The sequence below is a fragment of the Photinus pyralis genome, unplaced genomic scaffold (genome assembly GCF_008802855.1).
Source record: "Photinus pyralis isolate 1611_PpyrPB1 unplaced genomic scaffold, Ppyr1.3 Ppyr1.4_LG2, whole genome shotgun sequence".
In the NCBI taxonomy this organism is placed as follows: Eukaryota; Metazoa; Arthropoda; class Insecta; order Coleoptera; family Lampyridae; genus Photinus; species Photinus pyralis.
The window spans coordinates 40,289,670-40,313,174 of NW_022170403.1; the positions used below are offsets into that span (position 1 = coordinate 40,289,670).

At 34.3% G+C, this 23,505-nt stretch overlaps 1 protein-coding gene across 4 annotated transcripts in view; it reads left to right on the forward strand.

The window, feature by feature from the left end:
* LOC116164855 (protein hu-li tai shao-like) overlaps positions 1–23,505 on the forward strand; it is a 78,537-nt gene that overhangs the window by 32,417 nt on the left and 22,615 nt on the right. Inside the window, exon 1 of one of the 4 annotated variants that reach the window (XM_031479090.1) lies at positions 2,317–2,355. The exons of 2 other annotated variants lie outside the window; for them this stretch is intronic. The gene's annotated coding sequence lies outside the window, so the exon portion shown is untranslated. Of the gene's footprint in view, positions 1–2,316; positions 2,356–17,827; positions 17,865–23,505 lie in introns of those variants that run through there. One more of the 4 variants, XM_031479092.1, reaches the window with a different exon arrangement.

Below are 23,505 nucleotides of genomic sequence, written 5' to 3' on the forward strand. Positions count from 1 at the left end.
AAATATCCAAATCCTTGAATTACTGGTGCTACTCTATAATACGGTTACGAAAACATGTCACACTAGATGTATTAAAAATTTTATATTTTGGGCACATTCAATCTAGACTTATGTATGGACTAATCTGCTGGGGAAATTCAAGTGCTGCACAGTCGATATTCTTAATCCAAAAAAAGAATAATTCGAGCGATATGTGATGTACGACAAGAACATCATGCCGACGATTGTTTCAAGACCTGAAAATAATGCCATTAGGATGTTTATACATCCAAGAATGTTTAATCCATACCTTTAAACGAAGGCATATCATCGCGAACACTGCAGCTACGGTTTCGGAACACAACACAAGAAGCAAGAATAACATTTTCCTACAAGGGCCACAGCATAGGACGGAATTTTTTCACAAAAATTTTGTATATGTCGGCATAAAACTTTTTAATAAATTACCAGACGATATTAAGGAACTAGTAAATTTAAACAAATTCAAAAGTAAAATCAAACATCTGCTCGTAAATAGCAGCTTTTACAACATAGACGACTTTTATCAGTCCACTCTAGATATTTAGATTTTTACAAAGTTTTAGAATAAGTTTTAATAGTTTTTGTTGTACGTTGTATTGTGAATACTTGTACATTTGTGACATGTCCATAATACATTTTTGTAAATGTCTTATTAACTGAATAAAAAAAAAATAGAAATCGGCATTTTAGAAAAGATTACAAATTCAAAAAAATTTTAGAAAAGATTACAAATTCAAAAAAATGCACTTTCTGAAGGTAAACACAGCAGAATAATTTACAAATTATGGCTGTTATTATTTTATAATGCATCGTGTTTCATTTGTTTAATTTTCCAAGGCCTACCTAAAAGTGTAGGGTGCTTTTCTTTCGCGCCATTGACAAATACCGGAAATACGTAAAAAGTAAATTTAAGATACAATTTAAGCATTTTTAATTTTAATTAATTAATTAATTAATCTCATTTTCCCAATATTTGAGGTTAGGAACGAGATTTTGAAAAACGGTTTTCACTGGCCTCTTTGGATGTTATTTGGCTACTTTTTCATAAAGAAAAAGTCATATCATTCCATTTGATTTTTTTGGTTTCTTTAGGATTTTGGGTCATAGTGTCAAAACTAGCCCCCTGGCGGAGAAGGATTCAACTAAATTAACTATATTTTGGTTGATTCTCATTGCCCAAGGAATGCTCTTTTCAACCATACCAAATTTGTTAAAATCGGTCAAACGGTTAAGTTACGCAGGTTATTGCAAAAACAATTGAACGCCCCACACCATCTTCGTTTGTGAAATAATTGAGTTTTTGTTTTTACGAAAATGATAGATAAACTGGCTCTCTTTAAAAATATTGTTAGTTTATTATGCGAAATTGAAAGAAAATGCAATTTTAAAATTTAAGATGGCAGTTACGCCCACTGTTGGTCATTTTTAGAACTTGAAAATATTCTCCAGCGATTCTTCATGACCGCTTTCCCCAATAATTTTTGTTACCCCTAAGCCATATGACGAACGGTTCTCGAGATATGGCCGAGGAGTCTTATTGGGTCACTCGGTACAATAAAACAAATTAGGGTGCGATGTTAATGTGGTTTTTTTATTTTCTCTGCTGCTACCATTGATGGTATTCTAATGAAAGGTTACCAAAAAAGAATCGAGTACCTACCGCGCCTCGACCCGGTTCCTTATCGAGATCAGAGGAGCGAGGTGAGGGTGGGGGTTAACATAGTTTTATCCTTCATGATATTTGAGTTCAATCAAAGCTTATTGACGCCAATTGGCAAAAACTTGTTACACTTCAATCATCACAAAACAACCTATGATGTATGTTTTTTCTTTACTTTTTTTCTAGAATCATCTTTCGGACCTAAGTTATTTGTGATAAAAATCGCAATATATCACTGCATTGGTGCATTGTTGAAGAGGGGGCGTGGTTAATAAGTCACATTTTTCCCTCGATTTTTCCTGATATTAGTTGTCGAAGCCTCTCCAGAATAACCGACCTACTCTGTGTTTATTATAAACAATACTTCTATTAATGTACAACTTTTCATCTTCTTGTACAGACTGTAAATACGAGTATAAAATAAGAAATAACCGCGCGCTACTTTTTTTTAGAACGTTATGATAACTGTTTGAATTGCAATTTCTTTTTCTATTCATCTCTTAATATTGTGTTACTGTTAATGATGGGGGACTAAAACTATTACTATTATAACGGTGTATTGAAAACGAACTATTATGTGAAATTGCTTAAAAAATAACATAAGTTTTTAATACTTTATTCAAGTTGTATTTTGTTTCAGAACTGCCAGAATAATTTGGATAAGTTAGCAAAAAGTAAGTACATAATATAATTAATTTTTTCCCTATCCGACATGCACGTGCATTCGATTCGGTCGTGGGTGTAATGATCTAGCACTTGTCGAGACATCTTTAAATTACACATTCATTGTATTCGACTGTAACATTATTTGGCAATTTTGTCGTCATGAATTCTTTGTGTTTCGGACAAATTATTTAGTTACACGCAAAATAGTTCGTTGAACTTTCTTTGCTTGTACGATTGAAGTACGAGCAGTTTTCAGGAATATAATAAGCTAGGTTGCACAATTGATGATGACTTGTGGCCGTACAGGTTATGAAATGACTTAGGTGTGTGAAATGGAATTGGTTTGTTGTTACTATGTGGACCGTTTTTAGTGATTTATCCTTATAATTATTGTTACATAATGATTATTATTATTATTAGGTTATTATAAGTACACTCCTTTCACTTGGTACGTTGTTTTTAATATTCTTGCCGAATAGAATGATTTTCATCATTTTTATCCAACGGTCATTCAATACATCCAAATACAGAAAGGATTTTTGAAATTTTAGCGCAAATGGTCCCCCCATACCTATACCTTTTCAGGAAATAAAAAATAAAAATATAATATTTCAAGATTTGTGCGCGACTTACAAACCCTCCCCAATTTCATATTTGAGTTCTGTGACATTCCTACTTCAGAAGACCGTGAATTCTCTGGTAGAAATTGACAAATAGACCCAGCAGAACGTTCATAAATTAATTAAAAACCCTTGGATGTGATTCGTTATCTTAATATGCAAAAACACTCCGCAACGACATATAACAAATTTCGTTTAGCTTTGAATTTTTCGCACCACGTTCACATCTCCCTGTTGTAGGAAATATTTAGCATAACCAAAAACCCAAGTTCCATACTTTCCCCTCGACTTTCCCTCTGCTATGGTTCCTGAGAAAAAGTTAAAGAAGAAAACTCAAATGTTGGAATTTTGGAGGGTTACCAATTTACTGACATACTTACGTAATTGATAACTTTTTAAATGGACTTACGTTGATAATTTAATTTTTGTCTCTCAGTTCGTATGTTATGAAGAGAAAGTATAACAAGGTATGGAAATGATTATTACAATGTTTATTTTCTGATAATATGCATAGGCATAGTAAAAAAAAGTTAACAAACCTGCAAGTGATTATAAACAAGTCAAAAGGTTTTCGCACTAAGGCGAGTAACTTCAGCGCATTTTCCATGAATTGATCAGTGCTTCCCAAAAGGCCATAACTATGTGAGCTATGTTTTTCGTTACTAGAGGCATCTATGGTTAAAATTTCAAAGAAATATCTTCATAAGTAAGGAAGTTAGCACTAACTGAGTATGCGCACAACTAATGGCAAAGCATCTGTGATTAATAAAAACGAGTTACCTTACGGTGTTTACTAATATATAAATTTTTTTTCCCCCAAATTATACATTATAATATAACTACCAAATAACCCAAAATAAACATCACACAAAACCACAGATTTCAAGTATCTATTCCCTGCATCACCCTTTCATCTGAAATACTTATAAGCATAATTGACGCAAGCCTGACGATGGTAAACACCGAAATCGATCGCAAATAGAAAACAAATAAAAATTTTGTTTATATATTATCAAACACCGTAAGGTAACTCGTTTTTATTACATCTAATATATACACAATGGAAAACTTCGTCAAACGCATCTGTGATTAGCTGATTACGAGGCGGATTACTATATGCGATATGTTTATCTTTACCATAAGTATCTGTGGTTAAAATTTTAACAAAATATATTAATAAATAAGAATGTTGATATTGCGCAGCCTGCGCATGCGCAGTTTAATCGCCAAGATTTTCCTTGGCTCAGGTGCCAGAGCTATACGCTACCGTATGCAAAAAGAACGAGCTAAATATCTTGAAAACTGTAAGAGTAGTTAAGGCCTCGGACAGACGGACGGAGAGATAAAGTGGCTGCAATAGCGCACCCAACTTCGTTGAAAAATGCGCTAAAAATGTATTTTCTATATTACTTCAGGAGACAAGATGTTAAAATTAAGTTGTTTGATTCTGTGTGCTGTGATATAACTGATATAAGCTACACAAAATTGCGCATCATTTTCGCAAAATACGTTACAATAACTCCCCCTCATAAAATATTTGGGCTAATATGATACGATTTGGTATGCTAACAAAACAAAGGTCAGTTTAAAAAAAATTCGGAAATTCCGAAGATATTCGCAAAAAAACGAAATTAACCATATACACTGTGTCCAAAATAAGGATGTCCATCATAACCATAGAAAGTACGACGATGGTTAAGTTAGGGAAAAGTTACGCAATTAACCAATAATCAAAAAATTATGATTACTCCCGAAGATATGCGAGAAAAACCCAAATTTACCGATTTTGACAATGAAAAACACTTTCTCATTGCTAGTATTTGAGCTCTACAAGAGAGCATTCAGATTGTAAAGACAGCGTTTCGTTTCGGAGAAAACATCCTCAAATTTATTTTTTATATGGCTCGTAAAAAAAGTACATACTGTAACGGACAAATTTCCTGCAAGATGTAAAATGTATCCGATAGGTATTCTCGCTCGATTAGGGCGTTGTGCGCGGGTGGACCTTCCTGTTGAAACTCACAGTTTCCAACTTTTGTTTTTTTTTGTTTTTACAAGAATACTTCACTTTGCTTGAATAATTGACGTTTACAATTTACACACTACGACCATAAAGGATGATTTACTTATTGTTGTTTATAAATTTGGGGAAAAATGGCGACGTTCACAAACATTATTATTGGTTGTGTGTATGTACTATTTTCATTTGCATTTCTTTTGTTTACAATGCATCCTACACGTATTGTGCTTTGAATAACCACAATAAATCATGTTATTTCCATTTAATCGCAAAACCACTTCCTTATTTTCCTCATTCTCTCTTTCACAGTTGATGAGCCCTATTATAATAGACGCTCTTAGTTAAAACAGTTTGTGCCCTATAAAAAATATGAACATTTTGCGAGTTTGAATTCACCAGTCCGTCGTTGCCAAGAAAATGTTTTTATTTTTGGAAATGCGTTTTTGACTAACCTTGTATAAATATAATAGAGCGTCCCACTGCAAAGGTAAGGTGTTACGTATGCCACATTTTTTTTTCTATTGTCTTGTTTGTATGGTAAACTTCACCAAAAAAATTGTCGGAGCGTTACAGTTAGGGGAAGTATTAACCGTGAAATATTTCACGTCCGGAAGTTATTAAGTGCTGTTATGTTTTTATCCGGCAAATCGGCAACGTAGGTATACCAAACATTTATGTACGTTTGCAAATTAGTGACAATTGGTAGGTGTTTGAAATGGGACATACCTCTATTATACGTTTAAATATACTGATTAACGAATGAGGTCAAATGATTTAAATAGTTGACAATTACTTCATACAGTCATTCATATTACGTACTATATTTGGGTATTATCGTTTATTGACTTATGGGCTGCTAGCGCGAATTTATATTGTTTGTGTACAGGTACCTGCACATGACCTCCGCTACAATTACGCGTCCTAAAACGTGTTTTCTTTGAGAAACGGTTGAGCGGGTTGACCACAAGCTAGGAGGGGGGACTAAGTTCTTAGTCACTGCCATCCAGTCCGTCAAAATATTTAGATTCGTGAATATTTTGGAAAAACCTTGGTTGTAGAATACCTTTTCCAAATAAACCGAATAAGTGTAAACTGTGCACAACTCACTGCAGATAAAGCGCATTTTTTTAACCGAAATAGCTTTTGTTTTGACATCACCAATGGATATATTTCTTGCAGACGTCTCAATCGCCCTTTGTGAGTACCCTCTTCTGACAATCCGTTCTTGAGGTATAAGGGAATATACCCGATAACGATGAGGTCAAGGATGAGGGCTATGGTGTTGAGGCCTTTCATTAGAGTACCATGAAGGATAAAACCAGTTCTACTCCATTCTTATTTTCGAATTTTTTGTGTGAGGTTTCTTTAATTTGTCGGAATGTTAAATAAACCATTTAAAACTGAGATGATTTTATTGTTTTTAAAAAATATAACTATTGATTGATTGATTGATTCGGTCTTTGGTGTATTGTAATTAGTATAGAATCGAAGTATAAATTTTATAAAAGATAATGTTACCGATACTTCTCAAACATTTCCGAACATTCTCGAAAGTTTTCGAATATTCGCAACGATAAATTATGGATTGGCAGAGGGAAGTGCCATAGAATTGCAACCACGAACCTCAGGCTTGTCTCCGCTTGACTTCTTTAACAAGATGGTTGTAGGCAAATTACAAGAGACACTTTTGTTAATGTCGGTGAAGAATTTCAGCACGAGCTGTATTATCCCTGTACTAGTGGAGAACACATTTATTTTGTATTTGTGTTTGTTTTTAAAAAATTAATTTATAACCAGTCTATCGAAATTTAATTTTGTGGGTATTTCTCCCTCGATGGCGGGTGCATATTACAATTTATTATAATTGGCTGCGAGTGCGGGGGCGATGCACCATAGCTATCTAAATAGACGCACTTTTGCAATTTTTGATTTTGTGGCAAAATTACTCCAGTAGATGGTTCGTTTTGTAATAAAAGTCTTTTATATTCCATGTCTCCTGTTGAAATCCAGAGAAATTTTGACAATTGACAACTGACAATTACCAATAGTGGTACCTATACTCGTAGATGAGAATCAAAAAGCTGGAAACAAATTTAAGATCGGATAATATTACGGTGAAATGGAAGGTAAGAAATTCCATCATTTCGCGTGCGCTTAATGAGTACATGTACGCAAATTAATAACAATTGACACCTTTTATTACCAATAAAATGACGTACGTGCCACGCCACACTTGGATTAAGCTAATTAAAAAGTGGTAATTATTGGGACAGGCGAGGTTATCCGTCTGTGAAATTTATTTAACATGATAATCCCACGTAGGTAATTTCTATTATATTATGAGTACATCGTACCTGAGATAAAGCGCAGTCACAGTCTAACTTGAAATTTTGGGAAATATTCCAATATTTATGTCTTTTTCATAGTGCGATTGACCAATAGGGAAGGGACAACATATTATTAAACACGAGATTAAACAAGTAATCCAAAACCACTACTATAAGTGGATACTGCCAGCGCAAGCCACTCACGGTCAGAACCTTCAAAATTCATACGGTTTCTTGGGAATCGAGCAGCTGAGTTTGATCTTTTTCTCAACAAAATTGGTGATAAATAACGGTTTTGACATCTTTTGAGTAAAAATATTTTCTTCGCTAAAAATACACATCTATCATTTCTTGGGTATCGAGCTACCGAGTTTAGTCTTTTTCTCAAGAAAATTCATGCATAGGTAAGGATTTAGACCGATTTTGGACAACATTAATTTTTGATAGTTGCACAACATCTAGAACACATACGCTTACATACAGCAAAAACGCGAAGCAGATACGAAGTCTATAGTTACTGAGATTAGTTAATTTTTTTTTATTTCTCGCGAAGAAGTCATCCTTTATAAAAAGTCCAGGTTGTTCCAAAACTTTAAACGTATCATTTAGTTTTTAAATAAAATTGAATCTGTTTGGGAAGTCCAAATATTGACAGATGAAATGAAGTAAGTATAGACTGAGATAAATTCTCTTCTTTAAACTCAACATTTTTTATTGTCTTTATTTAATAGTGGGCGGAGTGGTAGCTAATTAGGTACTTCCCACTCAATCCACTATACACAAACAGCAATGCCTTACCTGGATTCGAACCCAAGGCCCTTGTAGCCAAAGTTAGAGCTACTATGTACTACTAATGTCATTTGTCAATAAGCAAGGCTTATCTGACTGACTTTTATCGGCCAATATTTGGATACAAAATTTTGATGTTGCCGAACATGTTTATGAATTTATTTCAATACCTCGTATTTTAGGAAAATTTGGATTTTCGCATGCGCAGTGCCAACTTTCTTATTTATGGAAGCATTTTATTGAAATTTGACACATATGCACTTGGAATAACAGCAAATCTACCACCAGGCTCAAAATTTGGTTTTGCCCACGCTATAGCCGTACCCAGGAGCTCGTTTGCTATATTTGTTTACACGTTTTTTATGCATTTATTTCGTTGAGGAAGCTGATAAAATTATGAAGAACAGCGAATTATTCTTTAACAGTACTCTCTTCAGCACTATTTATTAGCTAGTAATAAATGGCACATTACCAGTATTTTCTTCATTTATCATTATATCTCACTTATTTTTCAAATTATCGAAAAAAAACCAAGGAATAGAAGCTACTTGTAATCGCATTTCGCATTAGATTACCTTTTAAAACTTTCCATGTTCGGTTCTTGAGCTATAATAGCAATAATTTGTGCTTTTTCAAATGAAACGTATAACAATGTATGTTTTCTACTTAAGGTGAAGTGAAAAATGTGGACAAACGAATACTCAGCTCAAAAAATACCCGATATTTCCCAGTACCTGGGAATACCCAAAGACTTCCGAAGAATTCCCATATTTCCCAAGAACTGCTAGAGATTTTCGATGAATTTCCAGAAGCTTACCCTGAATTTCAGAATGTCCCTATATTTCTTTAGATAAAAGATCTACAGAAAAAGATTTATTACAAAACTTTCTTTATGATTGTTGAATAATGTACTGTTTTCAAAATAAGTATACGGGTTCATGTAAAAAAGTTATCGGTCCTAACCTTTTTGCAGTGGAACACCCTGTATATTTTAGTTTTAAAATTCAATTTTGCTTCAAAACTTTTATTAATGTTTTTGTATTTTTTAAAAATTATTTTCTTCTTAAATCTTTTTGAAATGTTTAAAATTTTAGTGAATCATTTGTATTTTTTTTAATCATCCGTAGCAATTGTTTTTACTTTCATCACTAGAGAGAAAAATTGCATTTTCTTCACGCTTTTTAGGAACGAAAGTAATTCTTTCTATACTGTATTCATTTTAAGAAGGTAGCGGTAGAAAGCATAGGAAGCTTTGACCTTCACTGTGATTGGTTAAAACACGAGTCAGTATTACAATGAAACATAAAACGACTGGTCAATTTTGTAAGGTGGTAGTTTATGTTGCCGACTAAACTTCCGAAATGTCATTAGCTGATATTGTCAAAGATTTATTTCTGTTCGCTGTGCTGAATATTTCTACTTTACAATAATTTGGTGCCGTTTTATATTTTTCCTGTGTGTGTTGATCTTCAAACACAGCGCCATCTACTACCTTCTTATACTGAATGCAGTATAGAGTAGTTTCTGAAAAAGCGTTTTTTATCTTTCTACCTCAGATTGAAAATCAGGTTCGAGAATAAACCAGATTGTAGCCAGGAAAGGATACTCAAAAACAATTTAAAGACCTGTAACGATTAGATTTCTCAGTAGTCACAGTTTGGGTTTTTGGGTTACTTGGGACAAAAATTGAAAAAAGATACACGGGACTCGGCGCTCTACCTGATTCGTCAGTCAACCCGAGAGATTCTTTCAGCGCATTTCATTTATTGGTCAGTCATGTCAGTTATACTCGAATATTGACGGATATCTTCGGGTACCTGCTGAAATCTTCGGATTCCTGCGGACCTCTAACAAGGATATCTCGAGGGATATCTAGTGTAATTTCCTTTTAGGTGGACGCGTTTAAAATGTGCGAATCCACCTGAAGAAATATTTTTTGTAACACTAATAGAAGACCTCGAAATACGTTTAACTACTGGCGCAATTGCGAGGGCTCTACTACTTATTTTTAATGTGTAGTTTACATCACATGTCGTATTTATTTATATGTGACATTGTGACAACCCTTGTTTATACACGTGATGCGATAAACCAAATTTTTCTATTTAGTAGTAATGGCTAGGTATTTAAAAGGCAGACATTCTGTTTTATTTAAATAGCATCTTATTAACTTTACTTGAGTAGTAAATACAAATAGTGTACAAAATTACTCGACGGAAAAGTTGTAAACTAACCAATTATAACGGCTGTCTAAAAAGTGATTATCTATTTCGTGATCGTCTAACTGAAAACATATAATTAGTTTGCCGTAGTGGGTTAAAATAATATAGGTTTTGAGCGTTCCGTTCGTTTTTTACTCCCCTCGAACTTTGCTTGATACTCAAAACGTGGGAATGAAGAATTTGACTGTTTTTGTATGCACATACTTGATTAATTTCACTGCAGCTGCTTTTATAACACGACGTCTATTCTAATCGAAGTGTCTTTTGAGTACGTACCTCCTAAGTAATTTAAATTATTAGCCATAAAAGTGTGTCGAAATTTTACGGCAGTTTAAACGTCGTGTACCCTGTATGCAAATGGCATTTCCTGCATTTATAAGCGTACGTTTATATTAAAACTTTAAATACAGATAGAATGATTAGTTTCGGTCTGGCACCAAACGTGGTTCATTGACATTTTCCATTTTAAAGGTCGTGCACAATCATTCGATTTATCAGCTTTATATAAATTCGACCCCCCGGCCCCATACATATTTAATTAGCGTAGAGTCACTGTTAGAATAGAGGTTAAAACTTGTAATTAATCATCAGTGAGAAATGGTATTTTGTATTTTAGTTTATTAAAGGGTCAGCTTTGCTCGATTTCCAAAAGTAGTCAACCCCTTTTTAATGTCCAAATTTTTAAACACACTTCCGCACCGTTTCTTTCATGGTGTATTTAATCAATCGGATGATTTTTTGAGACGCCCTCAATACTATCGGATTAGTAAGATTTATTAGTTAATCTAACCCGATTCCTCACAAGAAACCTTCAAATAAAATTTTTGTCTATCATAAAATCATTGAATTAAAGTAGAAATATCAAAAAATACATCTCCAAAAAGGACAGCTAATATTGTTAATTTATTTAAAACGATTGAAAATTCACAACACAATGCCTTCTAACACTTGATAGTTTCAGTTTAGCTGAAACAAACGAGGAAAAAAATATCATTTTGTGGAGAAGTCAATTGTCTTCAAATTTGAGGTGAGAACCTACAACCTACAATATCTATTTTTCATGTTAAAAACTGTTAAAACTTTTTCGGGTTACGCCGAAGCGTCGCCTGATGCGCACGCGCACCGCTTCGATTTGAGTGCGCGCTACCGAATAAATTTAAATGAGCCAATAAGTGTTCAGTTACCTTTTGATCAACGCAAATCAATACCAAAACGGCTGCGATGTCACGTGGTTTTTATTTAATCTTTCATAATCTAAAACTAATACATAAGAACGGTATAGACTATAAATCTCATCAGTTTTCATACACTTTTTAACCAATGTTAATATTGCTCTTGCAAAATAAGATTTGGTACGAGAGTTAAATGTTGTCATTAAAAGAATGTTACAATTATATATTTTCACGCAAACATTACCTATCTGAAAAAAATTAATAGAACGGTATGCAAAAAAACATCGCAACTATTTATGCGCGATCATCATCAATTAATTCGGTAACTTACCAGAGGGTTTCACTCCCTGAGCAGAATCCAAAAGACTCAAATTTACTTGGTTAAATACAAATCTCTTGTGCAGTTATAAGTGAAAATTGTTTTTTCAACTTTTAACATTAGTGGCACATCACTCTGTTTCCGTTTATAAGTTCTTGCTCGACATGCAGGTGGTCGACCTGGCCCACGGTTCGTCGTACAAAAATGTCTATTATTATTTATACAGGGTGTCCCTAAAAGGTCTGTACAACGCGCTACCAGGGGTTCTTGGTATCAAAATAGGACGATTTAACCCAACTTACCTCTATCCAAAAGTGCCTCGGTAAGGCGCTATCTACCGCCAAAGATTAAAAAAAAAATCGTTATTTTTATTTTATCGGAAAATGGTTTTGCCGATTAAAATGAAATTCGGGATCTGAATGTCTAATGTAAAAAGGGTCTTTGTGATATCATCGTTTTGATTGTAGTTGCTATGTAGGTGGTAAAATACTGACCATCCACATCTGAAGAGGTCTAAAACTTTTTAACTACTATTTTGACGGTTCTGAATTTTTAGACACTGATAGACAGTTTACTTGCAAGCATTTTTTGTCTCTTGATGAATATCGCTCTCTGTGATGGTTTACGAAAAAAAAAAAAATGTTGGCATGATGAATGGCATGCACCATACATGCGATTGTTCCTCAAAAACCATAAGTGCAAGCAAGAAGTAGGCTATGACGATTTGGAAACCTGTGAGTATACTCCCTAGCGCATTGGCGACCATTTCCACGACAGTATCCAAACACTAATAGCATATCAGTTAACTCTGCGTTACTGTATTGAAAGGCCATATTACAATTTTAACAATGAAATTTTAAGTCTTCAAGCAAAACGTAAATTGTTCAAGTTTAAGAAACAACAAACAAACGTTACGCCACTCTAAGGTTTCACAGCCATCTTCTGATTTTTTGAGGAAAATTCGCATGTATGGTGCATGCCATTCATCATGCCTAATTATTTTTTTTTTCGTAAACCATCACAGATAGCGATATTCATCTAGAGACAAAAAATGCTTGCAAGTAAACTGTCTATCAGTGTCTAAAAATTCAGAACCGTCAAAATAGTAGTTAAAAAGTTTTAGACCTCTTCAGATGTGGATGGTCAGTATTTTACCACCTACATAGCAACTACAATCAAAACGATGATATCACAAAAACCCTTTTTACATTAGACATTCACATCCCGAATTTCATTTTAATCGGCAAAACCATTTTCCGATAAAATAAAAATATCGATTTTTTTTTAATCTTTGGCGGTAGATAGCGCCTTACCGAGGCACTTTTGGATAGAGGTAAGTTGGGTTAAATCGTCCTATTTTGATACCAAGAAACCCTGGTAGGGCGTTGTACAGACCTTTTAGGGACACCCTGTATATCTCAACACAAGTAAAAACTGAAACCTCTATACATATATGATTATATTATTGTTGACGTGTTGGTAGAAGAAGATTATTGTAATTAAGTATTTTAAGGAAAATACTCGGGAAAATAACATTTTATTTCAAATCCAGCAGTGTATACTTACGTTTTTTTATGAATAACCATAGATCTCTGGTTCGAACCAGCAATAAAAATTGAACGACGACGTACTATAAAACAGTCTAAAAATTTCATTTCAAAGGGCAATAGAAATTTATTGTAGATATGAAGTTAAATTAGTATAAGTACCTGACTATGTATATAATATATATGAATGAATCTTTTGTAATCTTATGTAAAAATAAAGCAAGTTAATAGTTATTTACGAGGTTATTTATGTATTAAGGGCATAATAGTGATGTTTATATTCTCGAGGGCGACGAGTTAAAAAAAGCTCGAGGGCCGATAGGCCCGAGACCTTTTTAGTCGCCCGAGAGTATAAACATCAGGTTATGCCCGTGGTACATACAAAATTTTATGTTTTACAAATAGTTTTCTTCATCAAAGTAAATATTCGATTACAAAATAATTCATTATGTTTGATCAAGTAAGTATGCGTGGTTGAAACCATCCAAACGTCAAACGTAATTTTAAATAATTCAATTCATCGTGAATGAGGAAGAAGTTCCAGGAATTATACGAAATAAGGCCAATCTTGTGATTTAGTAGGTATTGACAATTAATAATTGACGCTTCTAATTTTCAATGACCTGCAAATATTTGTTTGTTTTGTCATTAAGTATAAATTAGTTACTATGGTGATACTTAATGCCCGCGTATCGCAGATATAAAATGTGCTATGATAGGTTAGTAAGGCATAAAAGTCAATTACTTTTCGCACGCTGTTTATATCACCCTCTAGTGAGAATAAAAAATCTTTAAAAAAATTCACAGATTTCGCAATCCTTGCAACCATCGGAGACATTGGAAATGATAACCATATAACGCTATATGTAAAACACAAATAACCCTTATTCACTCGGGATCACTTGCTCCACTCGCGCGCAAGCTCGCTCGTGTCGCAAACGTCAACTTTCTAAATAATAAGCGTCGTAACATGCCTGTAATACTATCACGAGCGATGTGCGAGAATTTTACATTCGAATTAACAAAACCCTTGAGCATCGACAGTATCCGCGACTTTTCCTGAATCTACCGATTGCAGTCGAGTACGGTACAATCATTACTTGATGCGACACCATTGTCTTCTTTTCTGCTTGACGAAACTGGCAACTTCATACCCATATACAAAACATAAGCATTTCCAATGCTAAAAACACTTTTCGTCAACAGAACACACAATCTTTACTAAAAAGTCTATATAACGGCGAAACCCTTCTTCCGAAAACCAAAATTATAACAACCAACCAAACACAGTTGACAACGTACGTTAATAGATTTGTTATCAGACATTAAGAAACTTAAATTCTAGGAAAAAATAATATTTCATCTCTTAACTACACAGAAAAGGCGATAAATCATTTCCACCTGTCGATTAAATTAAGCATTTACAATTGATATCAGATAAAGAATAATCCCCATGCCGTTACATAGACCAACGACAAATGAATTAGAAGAAGAAGAATAAGAATAAGAAAAGAACAAACCAGAAAATGTCTAAATGCCCCCCCCCCCCCCTTAATTCGGACCTGCATTGGGGTTCTTTATTATTTTAATTGTTATAAATTTAGATTATGTTACATTCCTTACAGTAAGCCACATCTCGAGCTACTCGAGGTTATAAATTTATTTAGGCGCTGGTCTCTCTGAATACACCCCGCCCGCGACTGACGCGCACATGCCGCGGGCGACTGTCAAATTGTTTATAGGGAAACGCATGCATGTGGGCTCTCTAAACCGTAGCGGCAAGCGTTTATTCGAATCGCCGAATGTCACCCGCCGTTCGCGTCAGTCAATATTATCATATTGACATGCGCGATGCGCTTGCGTGAGAGAGACCATGCAGCCGCCGTCGGCCGCGGGTCTTGACGTCACCACCCGTCGCCCGTTGCGTTTAGCAGCGGGCCAGAGACCAGCGCCTTAAAAACCAGAAAAGGAAAAGATTTAATTTTGTCCTCGATTTTGTCCAACAATAAGGTCATTTAATAATTATAATCTTCTGGCCCTATTGTTATACAACAACAATGCATCATCAACCAGATTATAACCTTACAAACTACGAGTACTAGTGCAGTCGATTTTATAATCAGATGGTAACTAGCGCCCTGTCCAGTGTCCAAGGTAGATTTGACCATAGTGTAATCTTTTCTTAGTATATGATTTGACGCATTGAATTCTATTTCGTTCCTAACGAACTGCCGACATTTCCAAAGTGAAGTGCAATTATTCTTCACAAAACGTTTTATCCGTTTGCCAAAAAAACACGCACAAAGGATAATAGAATAGATCAATAACATAGTCGCAACCGCAACGTTGCTGGGGTGACGTAGAGAACCAGTCAATGTAGGTTGTCACAATACAAGTGGAGGCCAATGACTCAACGTAAATATATGTAACGAACGTCTGTCTAGGTATGGGTTGGATTAATAGGAAGCCGTAAGTTACGCGTTTAGAGTCAACACAACATAATACCTAGTGATCTTTTAGAGTTCAGGTAAATTTATTCAATAAACTTAATATATATTGTAGATATGTATCAGGAAACCGTTACAATGACAAATAGAATTCCTGATGCTATGGAGAAAATTTTTTGTAGCCCGTTTAAGTGAATAATGACCCTACACATTTCATTTATATGTAGGGACAGGTAGGGTGATCAAATTAATTTTCCCTTGAGAAATCTTGACATAATTTGGCAACCCAATGAGAAATCACGCTGTGTCAGTATTCCAGTAAGTAATCATTATCGGTCAGACGAAGAGTTTAGTACTCATTATCTATTTCCACCATTTCGATCATCATTTCTTACTATGTTCTTAAGGTGGATTAGGTACATTTGATTTTATGATCGTTGTCGAGGTTGTTTCTAAGTTTATTAGTTTGCATGTTTATGACTGATTCTACAGGGTGTTACATATAAGTATATTAAAATAAAATTGGGAGGAAGAGGGGATCAAAACAAGCACCATTTCCAAATAAACCGAGGGTCAAGCAAGATTCGCCACTCTAAACATTGGAGAAATTTGCATTTCTTCTTTAATTTTTTCTCAACAACCATAAGAGTTACAAGGACTAATGTCACGTCTTTGGATAGGTTTTGAGTTATACCCTTTCCGACTTTTTTTTAAACTTCTACCACGTAAATGTAGGTACACCTCTAAATGGGGCTGCGAAAAAAATTCTGATTTCGACGAAATGTGGTATCTGGAGGTTTTTGCACATAAAAGTCAGGAATCCGAAATTAGTTTTTGAAAATTCGAAAAAAAAGTTCCACTTCAATTCTTGGTCGGACAACTAATGTGGAGAGAATTCCACGAAAGATGTTGTGTTGATGAGTAACGGAACAAAATTGGGTTTTCCGCGTTTTTTCAAAAACCTTGAAAATGAATTAAAAAAGTTAGTGGTACTCATTTTTTTGTCAAGAGAAATCGTTGTGATTAGCAAACACGATTCTAAAATGAACGGCATTTGAAAAGTTTCGAATGACCGCCACGTTGCTGTGACGTCACAACGCACGTTGGCGCTCAGCCGTAGCATTGCTTACAATCGCTTCAGAGAAAGAAAACGTCGTTTTGACGGAAAAAGGCGTCGAATAATTATTGCATTTGTGCCTGGGTGTGATAGCAGAAGTCACCGCGAACCTAATAAATTGTATATAAACGTCCCAACAGAAAATATACGAAAAAAGTTCGACGTGATACCGCGAGTTTGACATCCCATTTGTATTGTTGTGAAGACGATTCTAATTAGTTAAAGTACATAATGTCGATTTACTTTTAGTCAGTTATCGACGAAAATCCATCGATATGTAAAATTGTAATTGTAATTCAGAATATGATTTACTTCGAACTTTGTTCTGGGCATATCTGTGCTCTTACAGTGCACACATTTTTCTCTATTTTCACTTCCGTATATCCAACACCCTAATTTTCTCGTTGAAACCCGTAAGGTGCATATACTTTATTAGGTACCTACACTATACACACAGAACTGGATGTTATACTTCCTATGAACCATAACAGATTTGCTTCTGGGCTTTGACTCCACTCAAACGAGTGGCATGGAAAAACTCTCTTTTCGAGAAAAATGCGGCGACCATTAACACTTCAACCTTTGGCAGACTATCTAACTGCCCCTGTACGAACCAGTCAGAACTCAGTTTATGGCAGAGTGCCAGAATAAGTCGAATCGAACTCCATCATGTCACTAATCTAACTCCCGATCGGCAACCCGCGTAGTGACGTAAGCGACGCTCGGCCAATATCGGCATGTCGTCGGTTGCATGACAAAATTTGAAAGTTTTACGATATTGTATGTTGTTTCCTGACATGTTGCAATTAGAAAAAAAAGTTTTGTATATGAGATGTTTAATTACAGGTTATAAACTTTACAGTAAGACACGAAAAAGTTACAATTTTTTTTTCAGGAAGACCCTATTGTCGAACAGTTTTTTTAAATCATCAGTCAGGTAAGAAAGTTAATTTATTCTACTATACGCACGCGGTTTGGCTCCGCGCAGCAAACCAAGGCAGTACATACATGCACATTTACAAAAAATTAATAAAATACGGAAACAGATGTAAAAAGAGAACCCACTGAACTATATTATAGTGGATCTTTTGTGGAAATAGATGGTGGCGCATCTACAGAAATTATTTTTGAATGTACAGGGTGTCCCATTTTTACGGTGTCAATAGACCACTGATTTTTTAAATTGAACACACTGTATATTTTTAGTTGTTTCGATGTCATTTTTTAACCTCTGCATGGAAACCTATTCACTTTTTAGTTTTTTGTCAATGTTACCAATTATTAATTTTTTCCCGAATAATTGCCCATAAGCAAGCCCCACTCTTATAAATCGTAGCGACCTTGATCTTAAAGTTAAGAAATACATTTGATCAATAATGTTAATCTGAATAAAAGGAAAGACTTTGGTAATGAGAAAGTTGGATTTAGTGTTACAGGGTGTTCACAAAAAAATAGTAAAGTTTCCAAATTTCAAACTGTCATAACTATTTTTTTTTCAAATGGAACTGCCACTATTTTATTTCTCTATTCGATACTCTTTTGTGTGCTCTTCAACTTTTATGAGGGATATGTTTCACAAAAATAGTTACACGTTGACGGTAATGAATTACAGGTAAACCGGGGTAGACCGTGATAATAAAAAAAGAAAAGAATGCCAGAAAGTAAGGGTCACAAATAAATTATCTGCTGCAAGTGTACTCCGTATTTCGTGGTCAGTGATTGTTTCCATACTATGCCTAATTACCTTAAATTGATAATGACGGCCACATTAAAATCTCTAGTGTATCGATTTGTAAATTAAACCATAGATATAGCACTTTTTTTTCATTCAAAAATCACATTTAACTTTCTCTATTCTATAAGAACTTGATTCGTTTTCGATATATCATTTCATTTAAAATTCTAGAGAAAATCGCATTTTTCTCTTTTGAAGTACAATACCGATATTTAATATGGCCTATACAGGGTGTCCCTAAAAGGTCTGTACAACGCGCTACCAGGGGTTCTTGGTATCAAAATAGGACGATTTAACCCAACTTACCTCTATCCAAAAGTGCCTCGGTAAGGCGCTATCTACCGCCAAAGATTTAAAAAAAAAATCGTTATTTTTATTTTATCGGGAAATGGTTTTGCCGATTAAAATGAAATTCGGGATGTGAATATCTAATGTAAAAAGGGTCTTTGTGATATCATCGTTTTGATTGTAGTTGCTATGTAGGTGGTAAAATACTGACCATCCACATCTGAAGAGGTCTAAAACTTTTTAACTACTATTTTGACGGTTCTGAATTTTTAGACACTGATAGACAGTTTACTTGCAAGCATTTTTTGTCTCTTAATGAATATCGCTATCTGTGATGGTTTACGAAAAAAAAAATTAGGCATGATGAATGGCATGCACCATACGTGCGATTTTTCCTCAAAAAATCAGAAGATGTGAAACCTTAGAGTGGCGTAACGTTTGTTTGTTGTTTCTTAAACTTTAATAATTTACGTTTTGCTTGAAGACTTAAAATTTCATTGTTAAAATTGTAAAACCTATGGCCTTTCAATACAGTAACGTAGAATTAACTGATATGCTATTAGTGTTTTGGATACTGTCGTGGAAAGTCGCCAATGCGATAGAGAGTATACTCACAGGTTTCCAAATCGTCGTGTACCAAACCATCAAACGTTTGCGGCTGTTGAAAGGCGTCTTCTTGCTTGCACTTATGGTTTTTGAGGAACAATCGCATGTATGGTGCATGTCATTCATCATGCCTAAATTTTTTTTTTCGTAAACCATCACAGATAGCGATATTCATCAAGAGACAAAAAATGCTTGCAAGTAAACTGTCTATCAGTGTCTAAAAATTCAGAACCGTCAAAATAGTAGTTAAAAAGTTTTAGATCTCTTCAGATGTGGATGGTCAGTATTTTACCACCTACATAGCAACTACAATCAAAACGATGATATCACAAAGACCCTTTTTACATTAGACATTCACATCCGGAATTTCATTTTAATCGGCAAAACCATTTTCCGATAAAATAAAAATAACGATTTTTTTTTAAATCTTTGGCGGTAGATAGCGCCTTACCGAAGCACTTTTGGATAGAGGTAAGTTGGGTTAAATCGTCCTATTTTGATACCAAGAACCCCTGGTAGCGCGTTGTACAGACCTTTTAGGGACACCCTGTATATCTCTGCATGGATTGACAGTTTTTTAGGGGAATTTTTCGAAAGAATAAAAATTCCTGTTCCTCGTCTAACGCTAGAACGAAGAGAGCGATGTCAAACCTTCGCCAATCGATTCCTAAAAGTTTAAGGATCAGTGCTATTGAATATGAGCCGGATTGAAAGTCTGGTTACCTAATACGAGCTAAGTGGCAAAAAATTCCTCTACTGAAAATCGTATGCGACTCTTCGTATCGTGTTTAATTTTTCGTGATGAAGCCAATTTTTTACCAATACTGCAAATATCCGCAATTAAAACTCCTTTGAAAAATCTCAACAAATATTTGCAAAATAGTCTAGTTTGTAGGGGAATTTTTCGAAAGAAAAAGAATTCTCCTTATGTGATGGTTTTGACCTTAGATTAGGTTTTGACCGTCTGTTCTTCGTCTAACTCGAGAACGAAAATAGATAGCGATGTCAAACTTTCGTCAATCGATTTCTCCGAGTTCAAGGATCAGAGCTATTTAATATGAGTCGGATTAAAAGTCTGGTTTCCGAAAACGAGCTGAGTGGCAAAAACTCCCTTACTGAAAACGTATGTAATTCTTTATTTATCCCTACCGCCTATTGGTTGAAATCTCAAACCCTCGGACGGGCGACAATTTTTCTTGAAAAAAACAATTCTGAACTCTTATTGTGCATACATCTACGTTTTCTTACATTTCTAGGTGAATTTTTTGAAAGAAATTCCCCATATGTGATGGTTTTGTCCGTCCATCTGTTCCTTGTCTAACTCGAGAACGAAAACAGACAGCGATGTCAAACCTTCGCCAATCGATTTCTACGAGTTGAAGGGTCAGTGCTATTGAATATGAGCCGTATTAAAAGTCGCGTTTCTGAATGCGAGCTGAGTGGCAAAAAAAATCGTATACCTACCATTATTCGTATCTGGATTGTCTGTCTGTCTTGCTCGAGACCAAGCATTTTACATGGCGAAGTTTTTTTAATAAGGTCCTTTTCATTTATTTAAGCGGAATTGAAGCGTTCAGTATAAAATGGAGTTACTTCTCCCATCACAATGAAATTCTTGCTTCCTTTCCTTTCTAACTTTACTTTTTATACGATGTGATAGTGATAAAACGTTGTTATTGAAATGAAATTATCTACATGACGGAGCATAAACTATGCTATTTCACTATTCACCGCAACGCATATCATATTAAATTTCATGATAATTTTTGCGCGCCTGTAAGTAATGTGTGCAAAATTCTTTTTCTCTTTTATGGTTATTACTCTTTCGTCATATGATTTTCTGTTAATCATGTGATAAAGCACGCCAATTTGTTTTATTTTTAAAATTCATAATTTCAAACATAATCATCTGACGACTACGTAAACTATGTAAAAAACCTGTTAATAATGAATTCAAATTGATAATTAATTTGCAGTTGCAATTAACATAATTAACTTCTTGCAGCGGATCTGGAATGGTAATTGGTATAATGAAATATTTTTATTAGTGCATTCCTTGCTGGCACGAGCTCGCATCTTTAATGCTAATATGTATAGCTACGCAATGTAAATGTTCATTTAGTGTTAGTCTAAAGATTGTATAAGTGATTAAACAATGTTTGCGTGTAAACTACTATGTGTTCTTTTTATAGACGTGATGTCTGTAAATGTTAATAACTAGCTTGTCTAATGAGACTGTGTTAGTATGCAACGCATACACGTACAAATGACAGTAAAATGTATTTGTGTTTAATAAAATATGTCTTATGTGATTATTGTCCTTTCTGCAGTGGGTGTTCTGGGCAAGAAGTATGTTGCTTTCTCTACGTCAGATTTAGTTTTTGTGCCAATAGCATTTTAGATTGATTTGCATCACACCATGTCTTCTACCTTAACAAAATGATGGGAAATTTACGGAGATTTTGTGTAATGTTGCAACCTTGGTGCGATTCGGAAAAACGCACTGATCGACGTGTCCAATTTGATTTTATGAGTTGGACGAGCGACTACAATTTAGTTTAGTTCTAGATTTTGGATTTCTCTGGTTCACAATGCTAAAAGTGAGGGTTTCACCTCGGGTTTCACGTTAGGTATTGTCACTTCCTTAAACGACCAAACTTTAGCCTCTACATGATATACGATAGACAGCGTCGCCCCCGACGACGATCATGAAATATCAGTATCCCTTATGAAGTTATGACTCTACTTTGACTTACATTAAAGATGTAAATTGAAAATAAAGTTATTATAGATATTTGAAATTTTTTACAATCTCAACGTTTGTTAACAAAATAATCAGAATAGTTTGTAATTTGATAAACGTGATAACATTTGCGATTAAGAAATTACAAAGGTTGTGATAATTGTATTAAGTATGAACGTATTGTAATCATGGAACACCTTACACCCTGCAACACCATAACAGAGGGAAATTTTAGGCGATTCTGCGCATGTGTGATTTCTTTCTAGCACAATTTCCCAAACAGTAGGTAATAGAAGCTATTACGAATCCTTCGTTTCTCCATTCCTCAATAAACTTTTTACTGAGAAGTGCTAAAATTAAATATTTATACATATTAATTAATAAATAATTAATAATAAATATTTATAAATAATAATAAATATATAAATAATGATTTGAAATTTTGGTAAGCAAAACATATCTGTTCGCCTGCTTTTCACTGAAAAGCGCTATCCAATTGAAATGTTAGTAATGTATTAATCGAGGTATTAATCTGTATCAAACATGTCAATAAAGGGGATTGGCCATTCTATTTAAATTCCATGAAATATATACGAGGAACATTTTTTATTTAACCTCGCGATTGTCCACAAGTAAGAGTGAAGTGCAAATATAAAAAAATATTTTATTTCTTAAAGTTGCATACATACAGTGAGTTTTTTTAAAGAGGGACCATAGGATTTTACATGCTAATTTTTCAGCTCCCTGTTAAGTATTGTCTTCAGGAAAATATTCAACCCAGTTTTGTAATAAAGCTACAGAAGCTCATAAAGTATTGAAATAATTCCAATTTAATATCCACAAATATGGAAAAAATTAGCAAAACAGATGTTTTCTAATTTCGTTTGGTTCAATTTTACTGTCATTTGTAATTTTGATCTAACATTAAGGTTATTTTCATTCCAAAATTTCGCTTTACATGGAGTATTACTCCACAAAATGAAGTAAATAATTAGAAAACGTTAATATTGAATTAAATAACAGCGCTAGGCTTCGTAATTTTCACAAAAAAGGTAACAGAGAGTTGAAAAATTAACATGTAAAACCCTATGGCCAGTCTTTAAAAAAAACTCACTGTATAATTATGCTTTTTTATATTTTTTATTCCAAATTAACATTTCGTTTTAAAGCAAACATTGTATCGTAAAATATAAAGGAAATTTAAAA